Source organism: Spermophilus citellus, assembly GCF_964194105.1.
Source record: "Spermophilus citellus genome assembly, chromosome: X".
NCBI lineage: Eukaryota > Metazoa > Chordata > Mammalia > Rodentia > Sciuridae > Spermophilus > Spermophilus citellus.
The window spans coordinates 68888873-68913256 of record NC_138190.1 but is presented as its reverse complement, the minus strand read 5'-3'; the positions used below and the strand labels follow the sequence as shown (position 1 = coordinate 68913256).

Genomic DNA, 24384 nt, shown 5'->3' with positions numbered 1-24384 from the left:
CCACTTGATTCTAATGTATGAAATATGATTTGTCAAGAGCTTTGTAATGTTGTGAACAGCCAATAAAAAAAAAGATGCGGAGCTGTTCCTTCCTAAGGTTTAAGCAAGTGTGTTTTTCTCAGTCCTTTTACACCCAGCTGAGACTTCTTCAACCAGCTCCCAGCCAGTGACAGAGCATGGCTGGGGTCCATTGCTGAAGGGCAAAGCCTGACAGCTCCAGGCTGGGGCTTCACAGCAGCCTGACTGATTCTCTGTTGGGATTAAAGTGCACCTGAGATTCCTATCCCAGCCTGCTTTCCCCCTCCTTGTCTCTTACTGGCACCAGGCCCTGCATGCAGCCCTGAAGATTCTCACTGCCTCACTGCTCCTTCCCCTCGATTCCTCTTGCCCCACAACCATTTTTCACATCCAGTCACACACTGACCTCTGTACATCTGGAACAATTGAAGTCAAAACAAGGGCTCCCAGGAGAGGTCCAAGGAAAGACAATAACCTCAGGTGTGTGGATGGCCTCTCTCACCTCAGGAATGACAAAGGGCAGGCCATCCTCGCGGCTGCTTGGGCCATGCATAATCTCTAGGACGAGGCCCCCCTCTGATTGCTCCATGTTTCTAACACTTGGTTACCTGGCGAGCATCCCAGGGGAGACTGTCACCCTCGTGGGCGAGGTGATGAAGGACTGCATGGTATGGAGGGACAGACTCCTCAGTGATAGCAGTGCCAGCATTGTCTTTTAGCCCTGTGGAGACATGATGAGGAAGAAAGGGACATTCCATGCGTGGCTCACAAGGAGGCGCTTCAATCCGAGAGAAGACGAGTGGACACAACTGAGGAGCCCCTGTCCACGATGATTTCTCAGCAAGAGACGCAGAACCTGCACCTCCAGAAGCCTCAGTACTTGCAGGCTGAACCTTCCTTGTCTGGCAAGAGCTAGCACCAGCCCTGTGCTGGTAGATGGCCACATGCTTTCCCCACAAAACACAGGCAACTACCTCAGGAGCTGCCCCCTTCTCAATTACTAGTGCTCCCTTCTACTGCACAGGCTGATGAGTAACAGAAGTGCTTTACACCAAGAAGGTTGCATGCAGACTGAGGCTGAAACAGCTGGAGACAAGGAATAGCCCTGGGGTTGGATTTTCACTGTGCTGGAAAAAGGGAGCTGAAATAAACAATGGACAAACAATTCTTCCCGTTGGGGGCACATCCTCACATCATGGGATTAAAGACCTTAGCAGGGACTCCAGGAGATGAGAGGAGATTCACTGCCAGGATGACCCTGAGAAGCTTCAAGAAAGTGGTGTCACACAGGCAGCAAAAGGGAAGTGCTTGCCTTGGCAGAGGAGGGAGTAAAATGCTGAGTGAGGTACCCATGTCGCAGGAATCAGAAGGTGTGAAGCCCCTCAGCTGACCAGTGGGGTCTGTTCCACAGTAGGGCCCAGAGCGCACACCATTCACCAAGACCACTGGGAGCATGTTGGTTAGAGGGGCGGCAGGTCTAGTGGTTGCTCTCCTCTGCATGCCCCCTGGAATGGGGAAAGGACAGTTTCCCCAGGCCTAGGTTCATTACCTCCTCCCGTGCAATGATGGGTCCTGGCATGAGAGGGTGCGGGAGGCTCTCAGCTCAGCCCCACGGATCCAAGAAGTGGATGACCCTGAATGAGGAAGGACCCCCAGACATGAGGTGGTAAGGGTACCCTGTTCCCGTGCCTCAGTCCTGCCCTAAAGACACCAACTGCTATTTACACAGGTGATGGTATCCCAGGCAGAAGGAGACAGCCAGAGTTTTTAAGGATGGCGGAAAGAGAATCTGAGATGAAGGCCCTGGGAACATGGTCAGGATCACAGTTAGGTGACTGGGTGCCTGGATCAAAACTGGTCCTTTCTCCTGTCCTCAAGTGGATGTTTGTGAGTGATAACACTTGACAATCTGAATCAAAAGTTCCACCTTGGGTCAGGGGTCTGTACAGTCAATGCTAGCCTGATTGGGAAGGCCTGTGGAAACCATGAAACTGGCCTCCACCCCAGCTCAAGAAATTAAGTCCAAGGCAACATATGTTCCTGGAGGAGTGGGGCTGGGTTCACCAAACATTTGTTCCACCCATAGAGAAGTAAGGGTTGCAGGGAAAGAGAATGTAGGAGAATCATAGCAATAAGGAGAGTGGAGAAAGTTGTGAAAATTTTTGGAATCTATGGGACAGGGAAGGAGGAAGGCAGTGGAAAGGAGGAGAGGGACACGACATGCATCCACTGGATGGACGGGTGATGTTTCTGAGATGGGCATTGGAGAGAGAACATTTTGTGGTAGGCTTTGTTATCCCTGTTGGCATGCCTGAAATAGTCCAACCTGTCTTCTAAAGTCATTTTGAGGAGCAGGACTGGTGGCTTTCAAGACACAGCAGTGATTGTGTGGATACGGGTAGAAGTGGGTGACCACAGGTGTGTATGGGACACAGGCTTCCTTGCTGTGCCATCTTCTCCAGCAGGGCAGGTTTCCCAGGTGCAGATCCAGAAACACTGGGCCTTTGTCTTCCCTGGGCCAAGTGGTGTGCTCGCATTCCAGGACTCTATTGGAGATCAGTCATTGTAGGATAGATGAGGGAGAGGCAAGGAAAGATAGGTGAGTATGAGTGGGAATCTGGGGCAGGCAGTTGTGAAATTAATTGAGGGCTGATCCAGTAGGAGTTGTATGGGAAGCGAGGGAAATTCTAGCACTCCAAACCCTTACAGAAACAAAGGAAGGGTTTGCTCCCCAGACATAAGACTGCACAGTTTGGGGAAGCTGGGAACCCAGAGTCTCAAGGAACATAAGACTGAACATTGGCTCCTCACCGCGACTGGTAGGGCTTTCTTGTGTGTTCATTCTGGCCCCTTGGTGCATTCTTTACATACCACTATATGTGTTCTCAGGGGAATCCAAGGACTGTTTTGGGCTTTCAAATTTACAAATGTGTTTCCGAATCCGTGCTTGTTCTGCAACTTGGTATATGCAGTCATGAGACTGTCCTTGAAAAGTATTAACAGAGTTTCGTGTGTATCAGTACAATGCACAACAGCCAAATTATGGACAGCCTAGGTGCCATCTGGAGACAAATGTATAAAGAAAATGTGGTATATATACCCAAAGGAATTCTCCTCTGCCATACAGGGAATAAAATTGTGTCACTTGCTGGTAAATGGATGGAACTGGTAAGTGAAATACATTGGGCTCTGAAGATCAAGGGTCCAATGTTTTCTCTCATATGTGGGAACTAGTAAGAAATACATATGCACACGCACATTGTGAGTCAGGGCTCTCCTAAAAAATGGGACCAATAGAATGTGTGTTTCTCTTTATTTATTTGTTTTATGGACTGTGTTCACGCAACTATGGAAGTTGGAAAGCCCCAATATCTGTAGAGGGATGTAGCAAGCTGGAAACCTGAAGAGCTGATGGTTTAATGCCAATCCAAGGCAGAAGGCCTGAAGTCTAGGAGAGCCAATGGTCTATTCCTCATCCAAAGTTCAAAAGGCTCAAGACCCATTTAGAGCTGATATTTCATTTCAAGTCTGAAGGCAGAAAAAAACTCCCATATTCCAATTCAGAGGCAGTCCAACAAGAAGAATTCTCTCCTACTCAGTGGAGGGTCAGGTTTGTTGTTCAATGCAGGCCTGCACTGATTGGATGAAGCCCACTCACCTTTTGGGAGAGCAATCTGCTTTACTCAGTCTACCAATTTAAATGTCAACCTCGTCCCCATATGCCCTCACAAAACCACCCATGATGATATTTGACTAAATATCTGGGCATGTCATCCCCAGTCAAGGTGGCACGAGAAATTAACAATCACAATATAGTTACCGCTATTCATATATTATATATTTTATATACATATAAGCATTCATCACAAAACAAGGAAGTATACTCATGTTGATTATAATCCTCAATTCTATAACGGGTCATACAGGAACATAACTGGTATTTTAAACTACCTTCGACCACCCCTTCCATGTTCCCTTTACCCTTGGCAAACACTTCATCTGTGACAATGATCCCAGGTAGCCTTTTACTTGTGTGACCAAAGCTCTCATTACTCAGGAATGGTTCCATTGTGGTTTCTATCAGACTTAATACTGAGATGACCTAAGGGATCTCCCGTATGCCAGAGGTATCCTTACTTATCTCCATTTCAGAGCAGCAGTCCAATTGTCCCCAGCGTTATCAGGACGATGCAGTAGTAACTCGCTTCTTCACCTTTGATTCACGGGCCTGAAGAGTCCAAAGCAGCTGGTGGCCATCTTACCTTACAATTCAATGGAGCCATTGCTGAGTCTCCTGGAGGGTATATTGCCCCCTTTGGGACTAAGACCTCTGGGACAGCAGAGAGCTGTCCTGGGGACAAGAAGCAAACATTCTGCTGGTGGATGACTAAGGTTAATAGTGAGTGGTGCCACTCCCATTCCATCCCTTGATTTCAGGACTTGGGAATCCTGGCTATGGTAGAAACAGCAATACACATTAGACACTGGATCAGAGTAGACAGTATCCTAGAGGCTTTGTCCCAGCCCTCGAGGGTATTGCGATCCAGCTGGCAATGCTGGTTCATTTTCAAAAGGTGTTCTAACACCCTCTCAAGCCATCCGTGAAACTGGAGTTTTCAAATGAGACGAGATTCCTGCTTCAGCTGGCAGATGGGATTTGTGCAGGCTGTGGACCTCACCAATGTACTTCTGGGTTCTTGTCTCACAAATTCAAAGATTAAAATCCACAGGCAATAATGGAACAGAATTGATATAAATGACAAGGGAGAGAACTCTGTGATGCAGGAGGGGACTTGACAGTTTTACAGTGTTGGGGCCTTCCAGGAAACTGAGGCAGCAAGAAGACACCCTCCCTCCAAACCCCGATTCTAGGTATCACTTCAGAATATTTTCAGATGTTTCACTCAGAGTAACAGGCATGAGTCTTTGGGGACAGGAAGAAGCAGAGGGGACACTCTCAAGGGAGGGAGTGAATCCTCTCAGAGAGGAGAAGGGACAAGTGCCTCTCCTGCTGTCCGGTTTTATTGAGGCTCCCAGAAAGTTTCCAGAGAGTCCTGCCCAGGTCCACCTCTTGGCTTTTGACTGACAGCAGGATGACATCAGACTTTCAAGTCCCCACTGCCATGACAACTCTAGGTCACTTTGGCCCATGCTGACCAGTTCTAATGGTATTCTTAACCAAATACTTTTACACATTTTATGGTTAGGAGGAATTATTCTTATGTCCCTAAGTTCTGGGATCTTGTCTGTGGAAACAGTCACAAAGACCTTGCCCTTTAGGTGAGATCCTATTAACATTCCTGTGGGTCTGCCTTTCTCCTGCAGATAAGAGGTAGTTTGCTGTGGAACATGACATATCTTGTCCACTTAAGCCAGGCAGGCCTGCAGGTTACTTGATTCTTGGAAAAGAAATCAAGTGGTAGTTGGCAAGAAGGCCCATTTTAAGGAATTATTCATTTAACATCATGTTCCTACCTCTGTTTGCCCCCTCTCAGCTGCTTTAGGAATGTGGGGAGTTTGGAAAACCAGTGAATGGGTCCCTCATGGCATTTCATTTGCTGTGAACTGTCTTCCCGGATCAGAAGCAACACCATGATGGTAGAAGAGATATTCTATAATTCCATAGATGTAGTTTGTTTAGAAGTACCATGTGCAGAGAAGGCAGATCTGAACCCCCGGGGTACATGTCTTTTCCAGTGTGAACCAAACACTGTCCCTTGCAAGATGGAAAAGGTTCAAGGTAATCAACATGCCACCAGGTGACTGCATGATTGCTCTGATAAATTATGGCAAAGTGATAAATTATGGCAAACTGAAATATAGTATAACTCCTTCCAATGCAGACACAGTGTTCGTCTCTACTGTTGGAAAATGAGCACTCTGCATTGCTTATGGCCAGTCAGCCTTTGGGAGTGGAGTCCAAGGATCACCTCTATCCCCTCCAGCATGTCCACGTTTTTCATAAGACTACTGGGCAATGAGAAGTGTGGCTGGAGAAAGAGAGCAACTGTAGGGGTCACCCTTTCCACTTGATTGTTAAAATCCTCCTCTGTTGGGGTATCCATTTGGTGGACATTGACCTGAGACACACATATCTGTATGTTTTTGTGTGTGTGTGTGTTTCAGATTTTCGGTGCTTGGGATAGAAGGGCATGTGAAGGGCATATGCCTCTGAAGGGCATGAAAGACACATGCTTTACCTCAGGGACAAACTTCCACCTCCTCTTCATGTCTTTTGCTTATTCGGAGAGTTCCATCCACACATCTGTTCCCCAGATTTCCTTATCAACAATGTTCCAATCACATTCCTTCCAAAATTCTGACCATCATGCCAAACCATTGGCCACAGCCTATGTTTGCCTATATAGTTTCCATGAATAGTGAACAATGAGGGGTTCTTCCCAGAGTTCTGCCCACCAGGAGGATTTCCCTTCACCACTGTCCTACAGGGATGTCCCACAAAGGGTCTGGTGCTGCAGCTGTCCAGTTTCAGGTGCTAATTGCATAATTCACAGCACCTTCTGCAAACCAGACCTGAGTCTCCCTTTGTCAAATTGATCATAAAAAGCTTCTCATGATCCCACATGTGCAGTCTGGGGGAGAGAGAGTTGTATAGCTGAAGTGGGGACCACGGACACTTGGGGCATTTCATGTAACATACTTGTGCTTTCTCGGCTTGCTTGAGCTCAGTCACATACATACCACTTCCATTGGATGGTGTGCTGTGGTGCATGACCAGTATTATGGCTTGACGGTTCAGACAATACCCAGCTCCTCATGAGGCTCCATATGCAGAGTAACTGGCTGACCCATATTTAAATATCCAGTCCCTTGTAATGTCCAGTAGCAAGCCAAAAGCTGTCTCTCAAAAGGAGATCAGTTATCCATGGGGGATTGAAGGGCTTTGCTCCCAAATCCTAAGGGCTTGTGCTCTAGCTCACCTGTACAATCTTGCTAAAGTATCCAAACAGGAATCTCTCTGACCCTGGCAATTCAAGTGCCATTTGATCTGCTGGATGATATGGCCCAAGAGGTAGAACAGGTAACTTGGCAGCCTGGACCTGTTACGGAGCCTCCTCTTAAAATTAGCAGAGTTCATTAAATTCAGTAGCTATAAAAAAGAAAGAAAGAAAGAAAGAAAGAAAGAAAGAAAGAAAGAAAGAAAGAAAGAAAGAAAGAAAGAAAAAAGAAAAAAAATTCAGTAGCTTTGAATGATGCTCAATAAAGGGGCCAGTGTAACTCCTTCCAATGCAGAAGATGTTGTTCCCCAAATCAAATGAGGCCCACTAGGAGTTGTGTCTCATTTTGGGTGGTGTGAGGGGAAGATGCAGCAATTTATCCTTCACCTTAGCAGGGTTATCTTGACATGCCCCACACCCCAGGACCTCTAGAAATTTCACTGGAGTAGAAGCCACTGCATTTTCATCAGATTTATTTCCCAGGCTATGTTAGTTGGATGTTCATCACAGTGACAATCCATTTAAAAAGAGGAAAGGCTTACTTGGGTTCGTAGCTTCAGAGGTTTTAATCCATGATCGGCTGACTCTATTGCTCTGGGTCTGAGGTGAGGCAGAAAACGATGACAAAAGCTTGAGGCAGAGGAATACTGTGCATCTGATGATGACCAGGAAATAGAGGGGGAGAGGCAAAGAGGAAGAGGCCAGAGACAAGAAATTTCCTTTGAGTACATGCCCTCAGAGACCTTCCTCCTCCAACTTGGTCACACCTCCTACAGTTTATACCACCTCCAATAATGGCATGGGGCTCTGAAACCCTCAAGGCATTATTCTTTTTTTTCTTTTGTGGTGCTTGGGATTAATCTCAGGGCTTTGTGCATGCGATGCAAGCACTCTACCAGCTGAGCTATATCCCCATCCCAAGGCATTCATCTTATGAGGAGTTTAGAGTCCTCATGATCCAATAATTTCCTAAATACCCCACTTCCTTTTCCTCTGTGCTGAGGAAAAAGCCTTCAACACATGAGCCTTTGTGGGATGCTCCAGGTCCAAATCAAAACATAGTGTGTGACATGCAGATACCTTTCCAGTAAGTCTATAGCAGTTGTTGCTTCTTGTCCACATGTCCAATCTGAATAATGTCACTGATGGAAGAGACCCATGTAATGTCTTGTGGAAAGAAAGGTGACCAAGATCCCTTGGATTCAAATCAGGATACAGTGCTGGAGCACTGACAGACCAGCTATGCCAGCTGAAAACAAGCTGCTCCTGGTGGTCTTTACCAATGGGCGGAGACAAAAGAGCATTTTCCTCATCAGTCACTACACACCAGTGGATGATAATCTGCCCAAGAAACGAAACCACTACCAACACACCATCTAAAATTGGAGTCCTCACCTGGTTCACCTTGGGGCTAATCTACTGTCAATCTCCAAGTTGTCTTTTCTGTACTGTACAGTTAGGCAAGTTAAATGGGGATGTGCTAGGTATCACCAACCCTGCATTCTTTTCGTTCTCGGTGGTGGCACTAATCACTACAGTCTCTCTAGGAATGCAGTATTGCATTTGGTTGACTATTTTCCTAGGCAGAAGCAGTTATAGAGCCTTCCAATTGACCTTTGCCACCATAATAACCCTCATTTTTCCCACAGGGAAGCATTGAGGGGATTCTACCAGGGGTTGAGTATATCTATGCCAAATTTGCATTCGGGAACTGGCAAAATAACCATTATGTAGGATTCACTAGACACACTGTGAGTTGAACCTCAGCTAAAACCCCATAAGTACCTGATTGAGACTGAACCCAAGACCAGGAAACATGGAGTCTGCAGGTGATGCATAGTGGCCTAAGCATTGGCTCCTCTCTCACACAAATGAAAACCAGGGGAGATTCCTGGGGTCAGTCTTCCAGCATCGACTAGCAACTGCTGGGCTCTGGGGTGCACTGATGGAAAACCTGCAAGCAATTGGCAAAGAACCTGGAGCATAACTAAGCCTAAACCCCACCTCCAGGAACTCTGCCTTTGAGATTACCTCTGTCACTCCAGCAAACCCAAGCTGAAGGTAGAGCATGCATCATACTCCAGTGGACCCCATCTAACACTTATTTATTTCTTGAATTTTCCATTTAATTTTTTGGACCACGGTTGACCACGGGTAACTGATACCTTGGGAAATGACAAAGGGGAGAGAACAGTAAACATATAACACTATATATAAGGAGCTACTGTTTGTTAGTATAGATTAAAAAAAAAGAGTGGAGATGAATAGAGCATATACTTAAATGGTGGAAACAAAGGCCTCAATGAAGTACCGTAAAATCAAGGTTAGAGAGACCAAAGCGAGCCCTTGCTGCTCTGCCAACTTAAAGGGCCCTACACAAGTATCCCCATGTATACAAAATTTTAGGAATTTAAAAAGTTAGCGAAGATGGCAAGCCTGGGGCAATGGTCGGCAGACTCTTATTGACCTGAAGTTGATATAGGGGACAAGGTCTTCTGGTCAACACCTCGCTTAGGACTTGAGGCCATATGTACATATGTGGGTAAAATGTGCCTTCCCCTTCTCCCCAAGCTAAGAGCTATCCTAACTTGTATGGTCACCATTTTTCTGTGCTCCTTTAAAGTTGTATCAGTGGTAAGCAGTACTCTTAAACATTAAAGTAGGTTCTTATTGACTTTGTACTTTATATGAAGGATATCATATAGCCTATGTGATTGCAGATCTATGATTAGAATTTTTCCATGTTCTAATCCCTGGAACCTGTGACAGTGTTTGTTTACATGGCTTTATGGATTCAAGTGTATCTCCCTACTCTCACATTTGTATGTTTGAGCCGGAACCCCACTGTCTTTGCAGATAGTGCCTTTAAGAACATGAATATTCTTAAATGAGGCCATGGGTATGGAGCCTTAGTCCAGTAGGACTGGTGTCATTCTTGGAAGTAGACACACCAAGACTGTGTACGCAGAAAGGCCGTGTAAAGACAGAATATGGACATGTGCAACTCGGGAAGAGAGGCTTCCCAAGGAACCAACCACGCCAGCACCTTGACCTTGGTGCTGGGCTTCCCATATCCAAAACCATTTGAAAGTAAATGTCTGTTGTTTAACCACCTGGTCTGTGGTAGTCTGTTATGGCAGCCCAAGGAAACTGATGCATGTGGCAAAGGGGAATCAGGTAGTAGATAGACTTGAGATTGATTATCAGATGATCTTAAAATAGGGAGATTATCCTGGACTATGTGGCTCAATTATTTGGCTCAATGTTATCATAAGGGTCCTTAAAAGAGGAAGAGGGAGTCAGAAAAAGACGAGCCAGAGAGATGGTAGTGTGGTGTTTTAGTGACGTTTTCCACTGCTGTGACTAAGTGACCTGACCAGAAAAATTATAGGGGAGGAAAAGTTTACGTGAGGACTCATGGTTTCAGAATCTCAGTTCATAGACAGCCGGCTCCATTCATTGGGGCTTGAGGTGAGACAGGGGGACTATGGTAGAGGGATGCGGCTTACATGTGATCAGGAAGCAGAGAGAAACACTCCACCCACCAGATACAATATACATACCCCAAAGAATGCCTCCAATGACCCACCTTCTCCAGGCACACAATACCTGCCTCCAGTTACCACACATTAATCCCATTGATTCACTGACTGGGTTGAGGCTCTTGTACCCAATCATTTCTCCTCTAAGCCGTGCATTGTCTCATGCATGCACTTTTTTTTTATTGATTGTTCAAAACATTACAGAGCTCACGATATATCATCTTTCATACATTAGACTCAATTGGGTTTTGAACTCCCATTTTTACCCCAAATACAGATTGCAGAATCACATCTGTTACATACTCACATTATTACATAATGCCATATTAGTGACTGTTGTATTCTGCTACCTTTCCTATCCCCTACTATCCCTCCTCCCCTCCCCTCCCCTCCCCTCCCCTCCCATCTTCCCTCTCTACCTCCTCTGCTGTTGTTCAATTCTCTCCCCTTTTCCCCCCTCCCCCTTGCCCCTCATAACCTCTTATAATTTTGTGTATCATTGAAGGTCTCCTACCATTTCCATATGCTTTCCCTTCTCTCTCCCTTTCTCTCCCCCCATTCGTCTTTGTTTACTGTTAGTCTTTTCCTCGTGCTCTTCCTTCCTGTTCTGTTCTTAGTTGCTCTCTTTATATCAAAGAAGACATTTGGCATTTGTTTTTTAGGGCTTGGCTAGCTTCACTTAGCATAATCTGCTCTAATGCCATCCATTTCCCTGCAAATTCTATGATTTTGTCATTTCTTAGTGCTTCATGCATGCACTTTTCAGGGAGACCTCACATCCAAACCTTTACATATGGGAAGCACTCAGACCAATGGTTATTGGCTCTTAAGACGCATCAAGGTACACAGGACACTTCTAGAAAATGGGCAAAAGAGTAGAACCAACCTGAGAGCTTCCAGAAGGAAGGCAGTCTAGTCATCTTTTGAACATAGGCAATCTTTCTTCTAGAAACCATATGCACAGAAGTTTAGTATCTGTGTCTCCAAACTCCTCTAAGTGAATTCTTACAGATTTGTGGTATTACCTGCTTCTCTCCTTGGTTGCAAAGGTGTGACCTAATCTCCTTATTCACCAAATTACTTTGGATTAAATGCTCGACGTGGATATGAAAAGTGTTCAAAATCACTTGAGGCCCAGAAGGATGTTTTCCTCATTCAGGAAGAACTTACATTTGCTTTTAGCAGACCTCTCTGGTATTAAAAATGGGAATTACCTTCATTGCATTTGCAAACTTCAGATGATTTCAAGCTGGGCTGCGGTTTCTCCTTGAGCTGGTATAGTTAGGATTTCCCTAACTCCAAGCGTGTGGCTCTTCTGGATTGCAAATCAAAATCTGTGGCATTGTGTCATGCAACTCTGCTGGGTAGGCCCTGCATTCCAATTTTATCCAACCATTCTTGTAGAATAGGAAAGCTCTGTTCATCTTCACAAACGTTCAGCTACCTCTTTAGCCCTTATCAGACACCACTAGAACAAAACCGTACTCAGAGATCAGATTTCCCAGTTCAAGTATCATTCTGATTTGGATCTTGCATCTATAGTTTTCACTGCCTTATTTGCTTACCAATGACATCCACAATATTTTTTATGCCTTCTAGTGTCTGTTCCCAGTATCCGCCACTAATATCCGTATGTTGAAGCATTAATCCATAATATCTCAGGATATGACTATATTCAGATATAAGGTTTTTAAAGAAGTAATTAACTTAAAATAAGTTAATGGGAGGGGCCCTAATTTAACATGACTGCTATCCATGTAAGAAGAAATTTGGTCTCTCTCTCTCTCTCTCACACACACACACACACACACACATGTACATAAATATAGAGAGAGGAGTGTGCGAAGACAGAAGGATAAGTCAGCCATGTGGTAAATTTCTCTTTGACATAGATGCCCAGCACACACAAAGGGAGAAAGATAATCTCTACAATGAAAGATGCTGAGAAAACTGGAAAGGCATGTGCAGAAGAATTAAATTGAACCTTTATATAACACCATATAAAAATGAACTCTTATTGGATTAAAGATTTAAACATCACACCTAAAGCTATACAAATAATAGAAGAGACACTCAGGAAAACTCTGTGACATTTGTTTGTACAATGAAATTTTGGATCAGACCCCAAAAGCACGGGCAACAAAAGGAATAATGGAGATTTCATGAATCTAAAAAGCTTTTGCAAGGCAAGAAGAAAATAAAGATACAACTCATGGAAAAGGAGAATTATATTTATAGTTATACACATGACGAGGGGGTTATTATCCAAAATATATGAGGAACACAAACAACTCAAAAGAAAGAAAACTACCCAATTTAAAAATGGTCAAAGACTTGAACAGTCATTTCTCAAAGGAAGACAGATTGTCAACAGGTATAGGAGAAAATGTTCAGCATCAATCATCATCAGAGATATGAAAATTAAAATTACAATGAGATGTTATTAGAAAAGAAGAAGAAAGAACTGGAGTCACAGTAAATGGATGCAACTGGAGAATATCAAGCTAAGTGAAATAAGCCAGACACGGAAAGTCAAAGGTTAAATGTGTTCTCTGATACATGGAAGCCAGACCAAATAAAGGGTGAGAGAAGCTGCAGAGTTTGGTGGGATTCCCTGAAAATACAAGGTATATCAGTAGAGTAGAGGGAAGGGATCGTAGGGGGAAGGAGGAAGGACAAGAAAATGGAAGAAAGGTGGAATGAATCTGATCAAAATTCCCCATGTACATATATGAATATACCACAGTGAATCTCACTTTTTTATTTATCCACAACGTACTAGTTAAAATATATATATGATATAAATTAACAGAAAAAAATCAGTGAAGAAGAGAGAACAGAGGGCTGGAGAAGGACAGGGTAAGTGGAAGTATTGGGGACTGAATTAGAGTCAATTATATTGCACGCTTATATAATTATGTCAAAATAAACCCCAATAGTATGTGTCATTAAAATGAACTATTAAAGTAAAAAAAAGAATTGGGCTCAGTGACACATACCCATAGTCCCAGTTGCTCAAGAGGCTGATATAGGAGCTTCACAACTTCAAGGCCAGCCCATGCAACTTACACATTGCCTCAAAATAAAATTTTACAAAGGAGCTGGGGATGAAGCTCACTGGTACAACACTTGCCTACCTTGCACCAGGCCCTAGGTTCAATCTCCAGTACCAAAAATATTAAAATAAAGACAAAATTTACAAATGTTGTCATGACTAAGGAAAAAAGGGAACTCTTGACACTGTTGAAAGTAATTAATAGCTATCATGGAAGACATTATGTACTTTATGTTTTTTAAATCTTTATCTTTTTTTTAGTTGGACAGAATATCTTTATTTTATTTACTTACTTTTATGTGGTGCTGAGGATCAAACCCAGGGACTTGCACATGCTAGGTGAGGGCTCTCCCACTGAGCCATGACCCCAGACCCATTTTGTACTTTCCTTAGAAACTTATAACTAGAACTACCACATGATTCAGCAATCCCACTACTAGTTGTAAATCAAAAGGAAATGAAATCGCTATGTTAAAGATGTGATGATCATGTGTGCTCATCACAGCACTGCTCAAAAGTTATGAGCCCACCAATGTATGTATGGATGAAGAAACTGTGTGTGAAATAGAATGCAATTCAGTCTTCAAAAAGAAGGAAAACCTGTCATTTGTGACAACATGTATGAACTTGGAGGACATTATGCTAAGTCAAATGGGATAGGCACAGGAAAACAAATACTAAATGATCTCACCTGCATGTGGAATTTAAGTAGTTAAACTCATGGCAGAAGGGACAGAATAGTGGTACCAGGGGCTGAGGAAGAAGGGAGGATGAAGAGATGTTAGTCAAATAACACAAAATTTCATTTAGAATGGAGGAATAAGTTCAAGAGAGCTGTTGTGCAACACAGGGACTACAGTTAATAAAAATGTATCATATACTTAATAATTGGAAAGAGGACAGATTTTAAGAGGTCCTTCCACAAAATGACAAGTATGTGGAATAAGGTGTGCACTATTATTTCAATTACGCTAGTTCACAAAGTATACATATTTGAAAACATCACACTGTACAACAAAAATATATACTATTTTAATTTTAAATTACCTGAAAAAAGTGAATTGGAAAGAGAGAACAGAAAAAAACAAATGCTTTACCCCCAAAAAACTTGTGTGATATTTATGAGGATATTAGGGGAAAAGGAGAACTTATGAGCTATTGGTGGCAATGTGAAATGGCCCAACTATTTTTTTAAAAAATAAAATAAAACTTTATGGTGGTTCCTCAAAAAAATTAAAAAGAGTTACCACATGATTGAGTGATTCTACTTCTGGGAAATACCCAAAATAACAGAGTGTTGGTTTACAAAGTGATAATTTTAAATTCTTGTTCATAGCAGCCACCTAGAGGTGGAAGCAAACCAAGTGTATATTGATGAATGAATAGATAATCAAGTATGATATATTACTTGGCCTGAAAATAGAATATTGTTTACTGTTGAAAAGGATGGAAATTCTTGCACATGCCACGTTCCGGATGAACCTTGAGGACACTATGCTGTGAAACGTGTTGGTTGTAAAAGGACAAATGCTACATGATTCCAATTTCATGAAGTACCTGAAAGATTCAAATCGAAGAAACAAAGTGGAATGCTGGTTTCCAGAGGCTGGGGCACAGGACAATGAAGTTGTTCTTTAGTGGCATAGACTTTGGTTTTGTAAATGAAGATGTTCTGGAAGATGCACAATAATGTGAATATATTTAACGTGGCTGAACTGAACATGGAAAAATGATTATGATGACAGATTTCATTTTTTGTTTCTCTCACCACAATTAAAGAAAAACTAGTGTGATTTCTCTCACCATAGTGGACCCTGGAAGAGCCATCTATATTATAATGAATCACATACCCAAATTTCTGTCTCTACAAACCAGAGTCACATAGATCTCCACATAGTTGCACACAGACATCACAAATTCACATGTCCAACCTGAAATCCTCACGTGCAGGGTAGGAAGCCAACAATAAGAACACAGTTTGACAGGACTACAAAGGTAAATAACAAGCAACACTAAACTACATTAATATGAGATACCCGTGGGATGTTAAAACCATAAATAGTGAAGAAAGGATGAGCATAAAGGTGAGGTCATGATTCCTGCTCGAGGGGTAATGGGGCTCAGATCATATGAGAACACCCAAAGAATACTGGGGTGGGGGCTGGCTGAGTTCTCTCATATGATGAAGCTAGCGATTCCATATAGGTGTCCTTAAAATTCATTTATTAAACTATATATATATATATATATATATATATATATATATATATATATATATATATATATATATTACCATTCATAGTATGTTACAATTTGACAAGAAAAGAGGGGTGCTAATGACAGTATACATCTTTGTAGTGAAACAATCCTCAAAACCTACCAAGCCTGGATATGACTGATCTGTCTTCTCTCCAACAGTATGAATACATGAATTTTTTAGTAAATACAATAGGAAAACAGTTCCTTCATGATGGAATAACACCCTGAGCGGGAGGTGAAAATTAACTCTTGCAGTCAAGGGACAAACTGACATCAAGAATCTCCTGAATGGGCATGGTGGTGGTGGAGGGGCAGTTCTATTGGCCTGGGGTCTGACTCTGGCCCAATAGTGACTGGAACCAGTGGCCAGGAACTTGACCTGGTCACATGTCAGGTGGTCAGATCTCCCAGTGGTGGGGTATTGGACCAGGAATCCCCTGGCTGCTGGTGGAGTCGGCAGAACACACCTGGGCCCAGTCACCTGGCCACGTCAGCTTCTGCTGTGGCCACCTTGTGATGTCTGCACTGCCACTAGGAGAGGATGCAAACTTTACTAAAGCTGGAGCTTGGCAATGGGCTGTTTTCAGTAGGGAAGAAGGTTACAGTGCTCATATCTACTGTGATGCCTAACATAAAATGATCACCATGAGGTGAATGGGCTTCCTCTGTTTTGCCTTCCCACCACGATGTGCTGCCTCATCACAAACCTCAGAGCATCTGGGCCCACTGACAATAGACTTAAACCAATAAAACTGCCAGGCACAAGGAACCCTCCTTCAAAAAGTAAAATACTCATTAAGTCATGAACTCAAAAGGATGGCGCACACCTTATACAGGGTTCCTGCCAAAAATACTTAACCTGAATCTAAACATGATGGACTAATAAGGCAAATTCTACTTGAGAGGCTTCCTGCAAAACAACAATCTTCAAAAACATCACCGGCTTGCGAGGCAAAACATCAGCAGCATTGTTCTAGTTGAAAGGACACTAGATACTTGAGACACAAATGCAGTGCACAACCCTCTGATTAGAAAGGGGAGTTTCAGAAAACAGCTCTGATGGAGATTATTGGAACAATCAGAAAATGTTTCATGGGGGCATATAGTAGGCTTCTGTATTGCCTCAAGGTTAAATAAATGGTCTTGCTGTGATAATTGCACTAAGGTTTTGTAGGAGACCATTCTGATATGTGCTGACATATTTAGAGGTGATGTGTCATACTGTGTTCAAGTAACACAAAAGACTCAGTATCATGATTAAAAGTACACACTCACAAAGCCAGGCACAGTGGCATCTGCCTATATAGTCTCAGCTACTTGGGAGGCTGAGGCAGAAGCTCACTGGAGCCAAGGTATTGGGGGCCAGCCTGGGCAAGGCAGTGAGACCTCATGTCTTAAAAAAGTAAAATGAAACTAGATAAAAAGTACTTAAAACCCCAAAGGGGATGGAGAGATGAAAATATTGTGAAAGAATAATAACCACTGGTGAGTTTGGGTGAAAGATACATGGGGCACCTCACACTTTGCTTGCAACTCCTTTATGGGTCAGAAATTTAAAAAGTAAAACCTGGGATAAAGGAAGATGTTATGGACCATTTTATCCAGTGTATTTGAAAATATGGACAATTGTCACCAATCTCGAGACAACATAGCTGGCCTAAACAGACACCAGAAGGAACAGCATTCCATAACCATGACAGAAATATCTTCCATGACCATGACAGAAGAAATAGTGAAACGGAATCATTCCAGAACCATGAAAGAATCAAAATGCTTCACACACACACACACACACACACACACACACACACACACACATACACACACACACGAAAACCTGCAAGATTCCTTACCAAACTGACAAGGAACCTAGGAGTCAATATATTCACATTTCACAAACTCCTGGAAAAAAGACAAAAGGAAGGACACTCCCCAACTCATGTTATGAGGTCGGAACCACCTCCATACCACATCCTCACAAACTTAGTTTGGGAGAGGAAAAATCTCAGGTCCAGCACACACTCATGTCCTAGAAGCAAAGAATTCAGAAAGAAATGTTAGTCAACTTAATCCTACAGGGTACATAAGGGAGAATATAGATATGCCAAGATTAAATCAGCCTCATTACAGGAATTCAAACTGGATTTAACCTCAGGACATAAAGTACCATAGTTCTGTGCATTTACAGAAGAGAAATACATGCTCTGCGTGCTCTGAAAAGGTGCCGAGGAAACGTCAAGAACCATGTGAGATACATTGTTTAGCTTATTTCTAAAACTCTGAAAATATCATTTACTTAAAGGTCTATAAAGTCTATAAACACACACTGACATAGAGGCACCATCATGACCAAAGTAGACCTCATACCATCTGTTAGTTCATCCCTTCACTCAAACTCCAGACCCTGGCATACACTGATCTCTTTTTCTATCCTCGTGTCTTTTCTTTTCCATGTCTGTAAATGGACTAACATAGTATGCCGGCTTTTGCACGAGGCTTTCTTCACACAAAGAGACTGCAATGGGGCTTCAGAAGGGGTAGTATGCATTCTCTGGAATAGAGTAGTGGTGACTTGGTTTGCTTCATAATTACTTCCCAAACTGTAGGCTTAGGTTTCCTGCACTTTTAATTTTACATTTCACTTGAAACAGTTTAATTTTCTGTATCTTGGTCAAGGGTCTTCATTAAATAGCAATTCTTAATCCTTTAAGTTAGAGTGCACGATGCTTGGAAAGGTCAGGAGATCTGTAAAGGTCATGGGGGTGGGGCACACAGGAGGACCCCAGAGCTTCCAGCTCTGTGATTCTTACTCTGAGAGGCAATACAAGGAACTTCCCCCCTGCACAACCACCTCGGCCCCATTCACACTGTTGTAGGGCAAACAGTTCACCCTGGACTTCCCCAGGTATGGTTCCCATGGCAACCCTGGAGTTCATGATGTGCCAGGCTGACCCTGGCAGACATGACCCAAAAAGAAATTGGATGGTGAGGACATGTAGAAGAAGAATGCGGTTCTTGGAGACTGAGGACACATGGGCATCGAGTTGTCCAAGGTCCCCAAGAGTTTGTGAGAGAAAATGCTAGAATGGATGGTTTTGATATATCCTGACAACTGTCATGCTGAGGATGTCGTCTCACACCCAAGGATGCAGCTGGCTGGGCCTTCACATAGCAGGGGATGGCCACCCTCACTGCCTCTCTCTGCCTGGGAGGCTTGCTCATATCCCTTCTTCCCTAAGTGGAATCAGGCAAGGAGACCAACATTTCTGCCCTCAGGGTGAAAGCTCATGTTTGGAAATGAACGCATAGGGCAGGTAGGCATGGCTAAAGTAGGTAGGTCACTGAGGATGTGCCTTAAGGGACAGTATTTTATCCCTTGCTACCGGACTGCTCTCTTCTCTCTCTGAACCATCTACCCCAAGTGGAGTGGATTTCCCACAACACACCCTTCTTCCAGGGCACTTGGTACTGGTGAGATTTGAGTCAGGGATCCAAAGGTGCAGATATATCGAGCATAGGCACACGGTTCAGTCAACATCAGGACCTCACTCTAAACAGAGTACCATGAAGAGGCAGGATGGGGCTTAGGGCTCTCCAGGCTACCTCACTTCTAACTGAGTGGGAGTGGAGGCTGGAGGGAAAGGCTGGGTGGGGGTCACTGCTTGATGTAATGGGTACACCCTATTTGACTATGATGGAATTTCTAATGCAGATTTCATAATCTAACACTTATCCACCCAGAACTGGAAGGTTCAGCCCAACAATGCCCCGTGGTGTGGTATACACAGACTACAGCATTTTTGTGCTGAATCTAGTTTCAATATGGCAAGGAGAGATCATACACTCAGGGAGAAGAAGCAGGGCTGGTAAAGGAACTCACCAAGGGTCAAGTTCATGCCTGGAGACGATTCATCATTATGCTGCCATCCTAGTAAGGATGGCCCCTTGCCTCCAAAGACAGTGCCCAGTGCTCGAATGCATCCCAGTTGGAACCAGCCTAATGTCTCAAGCAGCAGAAACTCCAGCTACCCTGTCTCTGCCCAGGTTCTACAGGCACACATCAGCTTGTGGTGTTACCTCTCTAAGGAATAGCAACTTGGGTCAGAGTCTCAGTCACAGCCTGAGGAACCCAGTTTGACTGTTCAGATGGAGGTTTCAAGTGGATGGTGTAAGTCCCCACTGCCGATCCTTTCTTGCTCTGAGGTCTGTGACTGTCCTACCTCATACATGTCCATCGTTTCCCTGAGCCCATCCCACAGGGCACAGCAGGGTTACAGAGTGAGAACGCAGGGAAGGGTCCTTGTCCCATGCCTGACTTGCTCTCCAGGAGCAGTCCCCCTCTCCTCCTTCTCATCATCACTTTGTCCATTCCACCCCAGTCTCTCTCAAGTCAGGGCTCAGCCATCTCCTCCAGGAGTCCCATGCTTCAAAGATGAGGTGAGAACCAGCTACTGTGAGGTAGCCATCATTCCATGAGCAACACAGGACTATTGAGGGATAATATTCATCCCACAGTAGATCAAGAGCCTACAGCAGAGACTCCCAATTTTGAACAGAAATGAGCTCCTCTCCTTGAGTTGGGGGACTTTGCTTCTTACTACCCAATCCCTCTGTTACGGTTTAGATCTCGAAATGTCTCCTCAAAACTCTTGTGTCAGGCAACACAGCAATGTTCAGAGGTGAAAATGTTGGATACTGAGAGCTGTAACCTCAGCAGTGGATGCATCCACTTGACTGATTAATAACTTGAAAAGACTAGAGGGCAGGTAGGCATGGCTAAAGTTGGTGGGTCACTGAGGATATGCCTTGGGGGACTGTGTTTTATCCTTCCCTACTGGACTGTTCTCTCTCTCTCTCTCTCTCTCTCTCTCTCTCTGAACCATCTACCCCAAGTGGAGCAGATTTCCTCCAACACACCCTTCCACAATGATGTTTCTCCTGGAACCTGGGGAACCTGGCCTGTCCACACATGCACAATGATGTGGAGGAGGTGGAAGGTAAGCAATTACAAAAGCTAACATGTTAGTGTTTGCATACTTGGACATTTTCAGACATCAATCCTCCATGTTTTATGCATTTTGTTTTGCCATGTGTCTAGTTATAGAATGGAAAAATTTTACACCATCTAGTCTTTCGATGGTAAGGAGGTTGCCAGTGTTTGATCAAGTAGTAAAATTACCACACATTTTACAAAACACAGGAGCACAAGAAGAACATACAGGTAGGGCTGAAACCTTGGGCCATGGCAGAACCATCCACAACTGTGTTTAAAACAAATAAGCAAGCAAACACTGAACAAGCCACAGCAATCAGAACTTAAAGGGAAAATGAAGAAGCCATCTGTAAAAGTCCTGAAAGAAGGAGACTTCTGGGACTCAACGGCAGAGTCCATGAGGTTCAGACTGTTCTTTGTACACAGCCCCCGCAGTCAATACACAGAAGGCTCCCAGGAGTGGCCAGGCACAGGAAATTCCCTCCATGTGGTGCTGCCTGGAAGTGCAGGCTTACCCCACCACAGGCACATTCACTGGGAGACACCAAGGTCTCCCTCTACCTCAACCCCTGCCAAGGGCCCCTCATACCTACTTACCCTTTGACGTCGTCTCTATCTTTTTGTCGTGCCACACTAGTTCAGCAAACACTGGAAAAAGAGAAATGAGGAATAATATAGTATTCTGGCCTATTCCCCATTCTCATACTCACCACCACTCCTCATGTCAACCATATTCCAAAGACCACTGGCAACACTGGGATTCCTCAGTGGCAAAGCAGAGCCCTCTTGAGATCCCTTGGGTGCAGTAGAGATAGGGGCACTTAAATCAGCTTAATCCGGACACATGAAGCCCACCATCGAGCTGGGGATGGTATTTTTAGCAGCCAAACTAAGCATTCTGTGGGACACCCTTGCGATCCTCATGGTTTCTCCTGCCTTTCCTTACCTGGGTGACACACTGGTGGCTCCTGATCACCTGAAAGAGTACACAAATCCAGCTTCCCTTCCTGGGTGTGATGTGGAAAGGGCCTGGATGTGACTAAAGTGAGGTGACGTCCCCCTCTGCTGGAAACAAGTTGTATCTGCACTGCCCAGTTGTATCTTCTGCCCCCACCCTCCCTGTCTTTCTGCTTCCCAGTGTCAGCCCCAGTTGCCACTGGGGCCCCCAGCACTGTGGCTCTGGGTGGGACACTGGCAGCGCTGCAGCCACAGTCAGCCCCTAGGGGGAGACGTGTGGCCAAACAGGACCCAACAGAAAAAGCTGTGTTCTGCTGAAAGTTTACCTCTGGAGTTGTTGTTTGGGGGCAGTGGTACAAACTGAAAGCCCAAGGTTCGTCGTCAGAGATTAAAATGCACACACACAGATAGCAGTGACAAAGATGAAGCACTTTACTGCAAGCTGGTGCTAGCTTATATAGAAAGTGAGAGTCAGTTATCTTAAACCAGGAAGCTCCCAGAGCCAATCATAGTAAAGGTCAGGTCATCACCTAAGGTGCACGCACATCCGCCCTGCATAAGATTCATGGCGGGCATGAACTGTTCACGAGCGCAGAAGACCGGAGGGCCAATTAGAAGTTTTTCAAAACAACTTGTTATCCGCCCACTGGCAACTTGCCCACCGCCATGTTTGGAAGGCCCAGGGAGTTCTCTGGGAGACTCCCAATACAAACCACCCCATCTGAGAGCAAGGCTAGGACCCCAGAAGTGCCAGAAACAGGATTTTCCCTCCCATGCTCTTCTCCTCCCCTATTAAACCCACAAGATTCACCAGAGAGGCACATTCTCTACAAGTGAGGTCCCCCCCTGGCTCTGGATGAAAGGCTGGGAGCTTCCTGGAGGTTGGGGGACTCTAGTGTGTGTGTGTGTTGGGGTGCCCACTGCCAAATTCTCCATGATGCATGCACACACACAGTCTCCCCAGGTCATGTGCTGGAAGCTAACCCAGAAATTTCTGAGTTGGGTCAGGGGGTATGCCTCTTGAGTGTGATTACGTATGTGCAGTGGCTAGAGGAAGGGAACAAGGGGGGAATTCCAAGGCTCATTTCATCAGCACTGTCTCCCTCCATCAGTCCCAGGCAAAGAGTTAGAGCTGAGTCAGGAAGAATCATGGTGGGGAGGGGGCATTGAGAATGGCCACCCCCCCTGGGGCAAAGCTAGCAGGGAGCAATCAAGAGTCTGATGGGCTGAACACCCAAGCAGTACACCCCAAACAGCAAGGGATCACTGTCACATGAGTGGCCAACTGTGCTTTCCATCCCAGCCCCTGCCTGTGGAGGAAACAGGAAGCATACATGTTGTGGCAATGGGCACTGACACATACCAGATATTTTTTTGGTGTCTGTGCCTACTACAAACATCCCCAAATCGACATCCCAATGACAGGGGGCTCCCAGCAACAACCCCCAATATAAGGGGCAGAGGGAATGAGGGCAAAGAAATGTAGGCTGGGGGAGAAGAAGTGCAGAGTGAGAAGGAGGAAGATTGCCTGCAGGCCTACATCCCTACTGGGCCCTTCCCTACTGGCTGCATGCTGGGACTCCCATGTCTTCTGGGCCACAGATCACCTCCAACTGACACTCTTCTTGGACTCTTTGGGTTCCACGGGTGGCAGGAAATATCTCTTGAACTTCCCGAGCAGTGCAACACCAGAGACTGGGGGGAAGGTGGCCAGTTGCAGCAGAGTTGGCTTGAGTCTCTAACCCCATGAAGGGAAGGCCCTGCCCAGTTTAACTCTACATCCACTGGCCAGGGATTCCTTCTCCTGAAGGGTCTTCTTCCTAGGACTGGAAACAGGTCCCTGAAGCTGCAGAAGCAGGGAGCAGGTGTGTTCACAGGGAGCAGAGGTCAGCAGAGAGCACAGAATGGGAAGGAAATCCTCCCCATTAAGGGCACGGAGCAAATGGCTGTTCTTCCCGCTTCTCTGGGGCTGCTGGATCTGGCCTGGCCTCCTTCCCTGGGCCAAAGGCTCACCCTCATCGGCTCTCTCTCACTGAACTCATCTGAGACACAGGCAGCCCGTGGGCTTCCCCACTGAACATCATTCTACTTTTGGTGGCTCTCTGGAGTTCCAAGAGCCCGGCCCCCTCTGGGTTGCTGGGATGGTGTAGTGGAGCGGCAGAGGCCTGCTGCATTTCCAAGGTGCTCGTGCCAGCTGCCTCTAAAGATGGGGCCTGCCTCTGTGTCTGCCCAAACGGTGTAAAGTTCAGTCGGACAGCTTTAACGGGGACAGGATTCTGTGAGCACCCTGGAGGCTGGTCAACTGCAGCATGACTGCCACAGGCTCCACAGCAAGGTGAAGAGCTAGGTCCAGAAGTCCCTGGTTCTCTCAGTCACGGATCCAGGAACTGCCTCTGTGGCCCCTCAGCATTGCTGCTCCTTTCTCTCTCTTTTTGCATTTGGCCTCCAAGTTGTATTCCTAGCCCTCAGGGTCTGTGGAAGCCCACCCTGGACCATCTGGCTCCATAATGGCCCGAAATCGAGGCCCAGATCATGCTAAGTGGGGCTTCGGGGCCTGCAGGACTGACTCCAGCCCGCCTCCCATGCTCCATGACATACCCT

At 45.0% G+C, this 24384-nt stretch overlaps 1 protein-coding gene across 2 annotated transcripts in view; it reads right to left on the bottom strand.

Annotated features, from left to right (window-relative positions):
• LOC308639207 (uncharacterized protein CXorf49 homolog) overlaps positions 1–21881 on the bottom strand; it is a 42471-nt gene extending 20590 nt beyond the window's left edge. For both annotated transcript variants that reach the window (XM_081277362.1, XM_081277363.1), the window contains exons 1-2: positions 21773–21881; positions 21424–21474 (exon numbers count right to left, since the gene is read on the bottom strand). The gene's annotated coding sequence lies outside the window, so the exon portion shown is untranslated. The remainder of the gene's footprint in view (positions 1–21423; positions 21475–21772) is intronic.
• Between the last annotated feature and the right edge of the window lie 2503 nt (positions 21882–24384).